Genomic DNA, 9,968 nt, shown 5'->3' with positions numbered 1-9,968 from the left:
AGCATGAGTAAAAGACACCAGTCCACATGCACGGACCATTTTGGATGAGCAATAAACAACCATGTTGGTGCTTGTAGAGATGTGTGAAATGAGGCTGGAAAGGGAGGTGGCACCATATGGTGGAGGCCCTGAAATGCCAGGGTGAGCAATTCATACTTAATCGGGTCCATGACAAGAGCTGCTGAAGGTTCTAATAACAGCACGGACGGAGCTGTCTGTGAAGAAGCTTTATCCGGCGTCGTTGGATGGGATGGATTAAGTAGGGAGAACATAAGAAGGATCTTTGAATCAGTGTGAGGAATGGAGGCCAGAACCAGGGAAATTAGAAATGAGAGGAGAGACTCGGGGGATGAAGTTGATGCCGTGTGTCTTAGCGATGGTTCGGGGGCAGAGGGTTGGGAGGGAAACTGAAGCGGACGTGATGGATGGTGTAGAGGGTTAGAGCTTGAAGGACTGAGGAAATGGTAGATCTACTGATAGAAATTATCAGTAGAAGTGAACGAGGAGACGTTTGGGAGAAGACCATGAATTTAATTTAGGTCCGATGGGGTTTTAAAGGCTGGCAGGCTAGCCCGTTAGAATTTACTGGTTCACAAGTGGGGCAATTCTACACACACACAAGTATACATCCCGGGGGTACTTTGGAACATCTGGGAACATTTTGTTCGTCACAGCTGGAGGCAGGTAGTGCTGCTGGCATCTAGTGGGTAAATATCCTGCAAGGCACAGAGAGCAACCCCCAACAAAAAATTACCTAGTCCAAAACGTCACTAGAGCTGAGGCTGAGACTGAGCTAGGTGGTTCTAACAGAAAAGTGGAAATGATACTCCAAGTATAGATTTGGAAGTTTCTTATTAGAAACAGAAAATAAATTATACATATGAATTACTTTGAACATAGACCCGAGAATTTTCTACCTAAAAGTAGCCATTGAAGTCAGGTAGATGAGTTTCACTTTAAAGGGAATTCTACCCTTGGAAACTCCAGCTCTAGAAGTAGGAGGCAAAAAAAGAACCCGCAAAGCAGAGAGAGATGGACACGTGAGGACATCTGACAGAAGCAGGCTACTGTGGTGCTGCAGGAGGGGTGCAGAGTCCCAGGAGAGGGAGAGGGATGGAACAGAAAGAGCAGACCTGGACCCTGGACCACGGACCCTGGCAGAACTAGTTCCACTGTCTTTGCCGACCAGCAGCACCAGCTTTGACCAATTTACTGAACCTCTTTCTGTTTCAGCTTCTCCATCTGAAGACCGCAAAAACACTACTACACCCCTGTAGGGCTGTAAAGATTAGAGCTTATTTACATAAGGCTGCCAGCTGATGACTTGCCACATAGTAGATACTCAATAAAAGGTAATTTCAAGAAGGGAAGAAACGAAGGCAGCTGGTGAGTGGATGATAAAATTGCGGGAGAAAATAGGTGATTAAAATAGCACAAAGGGATTGGGAACATTTATGTGTGACCTAAAGTTTGGGTAGTAACTAAATCAAGACACCTTACGATTGATGGCGTCTAATCAGCATATGTGGATATCTTTGACAGTCCAGATTTCTGGGTCATAGAATCTCCAGAATTTTGTATTTTTAGGCGCTTGCTCACATAATCACAATGCTCAACCAGAGTCAACTAAAGCATTTTGCCAGATGCTGGGGCACACGTATCCAAGAAGAGTACAAGACCTGTATTGCAGTTGGAGAGACAGAGATGCAAACAAGAATGACAATCCAAAATGACCCCTACTACAAACATCTAGGCACAAAGGAATAGGGAATTCTAGAAGAAAGGCTAATTCCTCGAAATCCTCACAGAGCTGGTGAGGGAGGTGTTGAAGAATGAATAAAGGTACACCAGTATAAGAGGGAACAGAATACGCTCAGCAGAAGGAACGGTATTTGTGAAGATGTGAAGAACCACGGTGAGGCGCAATTTCAACGAAGCAGCAGAAACGATATGAAGTGAGTTGGTAACACGGAAGTGGAAATGCTATAAAACTTAGAAACAGCGCGTACAGAGAAGCTGTAGTACTGAGGGGTGGCGGCAGGGGACGGAGGAGAAGGAGGTGGGATTCCTGAGAACAGTTCCGTGTATTTTCATGTTAATCACTTACTCTATGGTATTTAATATTTTAAATAATGATTGAAAAAGTAATCCATGCCTATGGTTAAAAAATTAAAACATCACAAAAGATATATATATGTATAACGGAATCACTTTGCTCTACACCTGAAACGAACACATAAGAAATCAACTATTCTTCAATCTTTAGAAAAAGCCAACTGCACATACATAAAAGAATATGAAGAAAAATCCCAAGGGTCAATGATGAAATCAGATCAACCATCTTCCCTAGTTGGTCTCACTTCAGATAACTCTTAACAGTTTCCAGCATCTCATTACAGAAAATTTCCACGAATGTACGGGCATTGCTGTCCGTCCGTCCGCCCATCCATCCTATTGTTTTTCTTTTTGTTCTGGAGAACCCTAATATGCTCTTTTTCTATCATCTATTATCTATCTAATCTTTCAAAAAATACTCATGAGAGTATACTATACTCATTCTTTTTACTTCTAACTTGCTTTCAACTATGTAAGCATGCTTCACATGGATATACAACGGTATGCATCTCTTGCCTGATGGTGATTTGGGTGGATTGAATATTTGAGCTGCATTGAGCATCCTTGTTCACACTCTTTGCGCATATGTGGGACTCTATCCACGGTATAACTTTCCAATAGTAGAATTGCTGGGACATTAGATACAAGCATATTACATTTTGATAGGAATTGCTAAATTGTTCTTTAAAAAGTTTATACCAATTTACAAACCTCCAGCTGTGTATGAGAGGTTTGTTTTGCTACACTCTCACCACCGTTTATCATTGTCAAGTGAAAAATGGTATCTCGTTGGTTTTGAAACTTACATTTCTTTAACTAGGTGTGAAAATTGGAATTCAAAATCATGAGTTTATTTTGTTTGATTCATGTAAACTGGTGTTCATTTATTACTTGGTAGGCAAAAACTTTTGCAGTGTTTTGAGGATACGGTGAGCCCCCATGCTAAAGCAAATTTGGATAAAATGCAACAGGCAATCGGCTTTCAGTCCTTGGGCCTTTGACCTTAAGAGCTGCGGGCCCTGCAGCCTCCATCCGTCATCTGGTTAACCTCACAGTGACATGACTTTGCATTCGGTGTGACTGCAGTGCTGGAACCCACTTCTAGCATTATGGCAGGAATTTATTGTTTCAAATTAAGCATACAGTTATAGAATTTTATTAAAATATCTGTAAAATTTTAATGAATACTACTGATTTTTAAAACAAAAGACCATTTACAATAACATCACAAATATATATCATATAGGAATAAATCCAACAATGCAATTGAACATTGCTATCATAAAAAATATTTCTATATTTCTATATAAATTATTTTATAAATGATTTATAAAATTATTTATAAAAGAAATTACAAAGTATCATTGACAGCCATTAACAACGGCTTAAGTACATGGAAATACAGCCCATATCTACATAGGTTGCCTGGGCTCAGTGTTTTAAAGATATCGAATTTCCTAAATTGAAATACACAGTCAATGTAATCCAATGAAAATCCAAATAGGTTTTTGGTAGAACTTAATAAGCTAAATCTAAAATTTACAGAAAATTGCAAAATGCTAAGGACAGCTAAGATACTCAAGAAATAGAAGAACTGACTGGGAGGACTCAGTTTAACAGCTATCAAGGATTATTATAAACCTATAGTAATAAAGGCAATGTAGTATAGAGGCAGGGTTATATAAACAGGTCAACGGAAGAAATGTACATACACAGAAGTGGTGCTGCGGAAGTAGAAGGCAACTGGATTTTCAACAAATGGTGATGAGAAAATTGGGTATTTGTATAAAGAAAGATGAAACTGACACATCCCACAACAGAGCCAAGTTCAATTCCAGCTGTATGAAAAGCATAAATGTAATAAAATCATTAAAACTCTCAGAATAGAATATGGCCTCAAGGAAGGAGATTAACTATTAATCTTCTTAATCATTAAGGAATGGGTTGATAAAAAATGGCTACATCAAAGTTAAAATCTGTTCATCAAAACATACGAGAGTGATTAGCTATATAATGAGAGCTGAGTCTGTATCTGTATCAATATCCAGGCCCAAATCCGCAACCATATTTATATATCCAAGAAAGGTTAATGCACAGACATTGCAAATCATACCTATGAGAAAAATCAGTCAATGAGAAAAGATAACTCAATAAAAATGAGTAAAAACACAAATGACCACCTCATAAAAGAGCAAATCTAACTGGCCATTAAATATATAATGAACATTGCTAAATTTCATTCTTAATCAGGAAAATGCACATTAAGGCTACAATGAAATATATGCCCACAAGAATGGCTAAAAGGAAAAGACAGAAAATACCAAGTGTTGACAAGGTAGAAAATTAAAGCAAATTCTCTTGAATAACTTACTGGACAGAGGAGTGTGTACTGGTTTCCTTTTGTTGATGTCACAAATTACCACAAACATAGTCACTTAAAACATTACAAAAAAAAACCAAAACAAATTTATTCTCTTACAGTTTTGGAGGCCAGAAGTCCAAAATCAATTTCATGAGTCTTAAGTCGAGGTGCCAACAGGGCTGAACCACTCTGGAGACTCTGGGTTGACTTATTTTTATGTCTTCTATTTATATTTTAGCTTAATAATTTTATTCTCATTAATACAAATTATCAGCCACTTCCTTGAGTCTAAATACTAAGTGGACTATTGAAAGCCAGTTAGTCAAAGATAAGATGCCATCTTGTTTTATCAATAGTTTTGTAGATTACAAATGAGAGGTTTTGTGGTTTTTAGGTTATAAGACTACAACAATTCTTTATCTTTATCTCCCTTTCAGGGGAATCTGCAAGGAAACTCAGGAGAAGGCTTTTCCTATGGAGTGCCTAGGTAAAACCAGTTTTTCATTTGGTTTAACAAGAATGTGCCAATTGCTTAAATGCTCTTGCTAAGTATACATGGCATGATGTTGCTGTGTTTTCAGTAATCACTCCATCATGGTTACAGTAAAAGTCACACCTAGAGGGTTATGAAGGAAGCCACAATTCATGGACATCACAGGAAAGCCAGCATCGGTAATTTCAACCAACGTCATTGATGAGGTGCGTCCTGAAAACCTGTGGTACTCCACAGATGAAGAGATGTTGTTAAAAAGACGGATTAGATTTTCAAAGCGTGGCCTGGATGCGTTAAGACAGCTGGGTTCCTGGTGGTTGGCCAGGCAACACAATCCTAAATCGCCACATGAGGGTTCCAAAGATTTTTGGCTGGAGAAGATGATGCTGCCTGACCCCTGACATTGCCACTTAATTACACGGTGAGTAAGCTCACGGATCCTCCTTTGGCCATTGACTTCAGAATGACAGGCATGGAGCTTGTAAAAGAGTTACCCCCAAACTTCTGCTGTGCATCCATTCTGAGGTTAGACACACACTGACAGTGGGCATCCTGGTTTCTTGACTAAAGAAGGCATGTGACCGCAGAGGTGGCAGAGTAAAGGGGCATGTGACACACCTACAGAATCGGTGTGACTCAAGTATTTATGCAGGGTGAAGTCAAATATACAGCCAGGTAGGGGAAACATACCAACAAAAAAAATATGTTGTTTTTGTTGAGGCTTGTTTTAGGGTTTAAAAATCTTGTGTTCAAACTCCCTTCGGAAAAGTTGGGGACCTTTGTCTCAAATATCCTGAAATTTCCATTCGGGTGAGAATGGTGTCCTACACCATTATCAGGAAGGTATTTATTCTGGCTCCAAAGTCCTCTTATGTCAAAGCCAAGGAATTTACAATGAGAAAACCACTTCGTAAGAGAAAGGAGTTGGAAACTCACCTATTTCAAAATCGACCTGAGACCTGATGACAAATTATAACAAGGTTTCAGAAAGCTATTTGTCAACAGGGCACTAAAAACACATTCAGAAAAGTTATTTTTCTTTGCTAAGATTGATATATTGTTGACAAAATTAATATATTGCTGAACTATTCAATAACTGATCAGTATTGGAAGCCACATTATTTTATAATCCTGCTACAGGTAGCAAAAATACACAAAGCTTTAGGGGATAGCCAAAATACAAAAATAAAAAATGTCAACAGCCAGACTTCCCTGGTGGTCCAGTGGGTAAGATTCCATACTGCCAATGCAGGGAGCCCCGGTTGGACTCTGGTCCGGGAACTAGATCCCGCATGCATGCCACAACTAAGACCTGGCGCAGCCAACATAAATAAATAAATAATAAAATAAATAAATATTTTAAAAAATGTCAACAGCCATCTACTTGATTAGGTTGTAGAAATAAAAGCAATACGATAATCAAAACTACAATGAGGTACAACGTCACACCAGTCAGGACGGCCATCATTAAAAAGTTTACAAATAACTAAGGCTGGCGAGGGTGTGGAGAAAAGGGAACCCTCCTACACTGTTGGTGGGAATGCAAATTGGTACAGCCACTATGGAGAACAGTATGGAGGGTCCTCAAAAAACTAAAAATAGTGTTGTCTTACGATCCAGCAATCCTATTCCTGGGCATATATCTGGAGAAAACTCTAATTCAAAAAGATACATGCACCCCAGTGTTCATAGCAGCACTATCTACGGTAGCCTAGACATAGAAGCAATCTTAATGTCCATTGACAAATGAATAAATAAAGAAGATGTCATATATATATATATATATATATGTACGCCATTGGAGTATTACTCAGCCATAAGAAAGAATGAAATAATGCCATTTACAGCAACATAGATGGACCTAGAGATCGTCCTACTAAGTGAAGTAAATAAGAAAGAGAAAGAGAAATAAAATAGGATATCACTTATATGTGGAATCTAAAATACCACACAAATGAACTTATCTACGAAACAGAAACAGACTCACAGACATAGAGAACAGACTTGTGGTTGCCAAGGGGGAGAAGATGGGGGGAGAAATGGATTGGGAGTTTGGGATTAGCAGATGCAAACTATTATATACAGGAGGGATTAACAACAAGGTCCTACTGTATAGCCCAGGGAACTATGTTCAATATCCTGTGATAAACTGTAATGGAAAAGAATATGAAAAAGAATGTGTATACGTGTATAACTGAATCACTTTGCTGTACAGCAGAAACTAATACAACATTGTAAATCAACTATACTTCAATTAAAAAAAAAAAGAAGTACAAGGAAAACCAAATTCTACAAATTGGAGCATTGTAGTCATCCACAGATTAAATATAAATTGGCAAGTATAGTTCAGTTGTTAAAAGAGGATAATACACCAATGCTTGATATGAATAAAACACGCAGGAAGAGCTAAGCTCTGATGCCAGGGTATCATCAATAACAGAGGGCTGGCTATTCTATTGACTCTCCCTTCTTTGGCACATGGAATTCCTCTCTTGCTCTTTGCCTTGAATTTCCATATTGGAACAATTTACATCGTTTTTTCAACTGAGGACACCAGGAGAATCTGTGCTTAGCTTTAAAAAGCCTTTGCTATTCAACTTAAAGTTGACTATGGATATATAGGATTCTCTCAATCATTGTGTGTTTGTGTGTCAGATCCTCAAACAAGTGTGTGTTGGACAGAGTAGATGATTCTTAGTCTTCAGTTTGGAATGCACGCGGTGTCTTTTTTGTAATGAGTCTTGGACTCACGACCACTCCTTGTGTGGCAATTTCCATAGGTCCACCCATTGCTACCTGCCTAGACTTTTATCCTATGCATCCAGTTTAATTGGATAAATAAGAAATAAGAGGCAAATTCCTTCATAATGTGGCTTCAGAGATGAACAGGCAACAGCCCCTGTTCCTGAAACCGGGTCTGTCTTCCACAGCAACCCCGACAATGACCTTTTATTGAGCATCATATTTTATGTGTTCATCATTACACGTGTCCATTTGGGAGCACGAACTATGCATTTCTGTGCAAACCCCAGGCTTTCTTTCTTCATACGCACCCTTTGGCTAAGGGATTAGGTCCCAGGCTTCCTGTTTCATCTAATTCTTAATTTATGAACTATTTGGGCTGATTTTCTTCTTTGTAGGTTGACCAAGAAGAAAAATAACTGCCCCAAACAGCATTTACTTGAACAGAAGGTTTACTGCTTGCTACACGAGGCACAGGGCACTGACAATCAAAGCTGGGTGCACCCCCCAGGCTCACCCTGGACCTTCTCCCTTCTGTCTGTGGCCGAGCTCATCATCCAGCCCAGGAAAGGCCTCACCTGCAGGGGAGGTGGTGTGCACCTGAGTCTCTGTTCTCGGCCACTCGCACTCATTTCTTTGTTCAGAGGCAGAGGGCCGTCTGCAGCTTCTACGGAAACGGCACCTGGAACCCACAGAGCTCACATGCGCCGGAGCCAAACGCACCCCTCAAGGACTCGCCTTCAGGGGCCAGGTTTCCATGGCTGTGCGACTCTGCCCTCTATTCTTCCTCTGAGGCCTTAAGAGGATGTTTGGTTCACAATCACTTTTCATTGCGGAAGTGTTGGCTCAAAGGAAATCTCAGGCAGAAGTACCATATGTAAAAAATATAAAATCACCTTTTGGTTGAATCTCGAATACCTGAGAAGTCTAGAAGTCTCTATTCTACCCCACCACCCTCGGAGATTGCTGGGTAGGGGGCTCTCTGAGCATGGTTGTGTAGGGTGTGTGGAGCCCACCTCTGTCGGGTGCCATTGACACCATGGGAATGGGAACTGCCATCCCAGAAACACTCCGGGAAACCCTGTTCATTGTGCAGCACGGAGCCTGTGTCATTCTTCTGAGTACAGTTCTAAAGCCATTCATACTCTGCAAGTGTCAATACTGCTGGCAAGTGTTTCTTCTTGAGCCCTCAGGACAAATGCATTGACTATAGTTTATCCTTCAGCTGCGTTTAGCAGCAAGGACACAGGTCTTAGGAGTTCAAAGGTGTGAGAAATGGGGCAGATAATTGGAGAAGGGCAGTGGGTCCTTGGTGTGTAGCAGTGGGTCTGTCTGGTGTCAGAGAAAAGAGAGTCACCAGAAAGCATATCCCAAATGAGCTTTCTCTCCTTCAAAATTTTTGCAAGCCATCCTGTTCTCCCTGCTCAGGCTGGGTGACGGACAGCGTGCCGCTCTTTTGCCTCTCATAATCACAATTCCAGGACTAGTTACCAGACTAGAGGGAGAGCAGGAGAAACCCCACCTTCCAAAGGCCCAAGCACAGTCAAGGCGGTATTAGAAACAGATTTTAAATTTTCTTTAATAGTGGTATGATTATGCTACACTCATAAACTGAGAATTTTTTTTAAGTCCTAAAACAAACGACAATGTTTTTTCCTTCTTCGTACCTCCCCAAATGGAAAGAAAATTCTTGGAAAAATAAATCTATTTTTCCATCAGTATTCTTTACTTTTTCCACTATTACTGACCTGTAAAAAAGTCTTTCTGTTCCATAAGACTTTAGAGTCTGTTGTCTAACAGCTCCAAGAATACCTAGATCATTTTATATAATAGATTATATTAGGATAATATCTTGGTCAATATTCTTTGGTATAAAATTTTAATTAAAGTTAACAAGTGAGTTATACTGAGTGGAAATAAGTTCTATGATCTTACATTTTTTGTTTTTGATATATTTACATAACATCAGTTCCTTAACCAAATAATATTTAACTGATTTAATTGTTACATTCTTCAGTTTTAAAAGTAATTTGAAGCTAGTCTGAATACCTAGAATTCATTCCATATTTTCTTCAGAACCTTCCAGATTTAATAGCTCAATTTGTATTTCATGCCAGCCCACCCAAGGTGTTAGCAGAGATGTAATCTCTGATATAGTGTAGTTTTTCAAGACCTGCTATGTTATCCTTTTCTATTAAGCTCTATAAATATTTCAGTGCATGACCAAACAGAACACCAGTTGAGCAAAAACCATTG

At 39.6% G+C, this 9,968-nt stretch overlaps 1 long non-coding RNA gene across 1 annotated transcript; it reads left to right on the top strand.

The window, feature by feature from the left end:
- Nucleotides 1-4,931: 4,931 nt before the first annotated feature.
- On the top strand, nt 4,932-8,399 carry LOC132593879 (uncharacterized). The gene is made up of 3 exons (XR_009559868.1): nt 4,932-4,964; nt 5,059-5,391; nt 8,111-8,399. It is a non-coding gene; the product is annotated as an uncharacterized lncRNA (long non-coding RNA).
- Nucleotides 8,400-9,968: the final 1,569 nt, after the last annotated feature.

The sequence above is a fragment of the Globicephala melas genome, chromosome 18, assembly GCF_963455315.2.
Source record: "Globicephala melas chromosome 18, mGloMel1.2, whole genome shotgun sequence".
Classification (NCBI taxonomy): Eukaryota; Metazoa; Chordata; class Mammalia; order Artiodactyla; family Delphinidae; genus Globicephala; species Globicephala melas.
The sequence above is the reverse complement of the archived record's forward strand: the minus strand, read 5'-3'. Positions and strand labels throughout refer to the sequence as shown.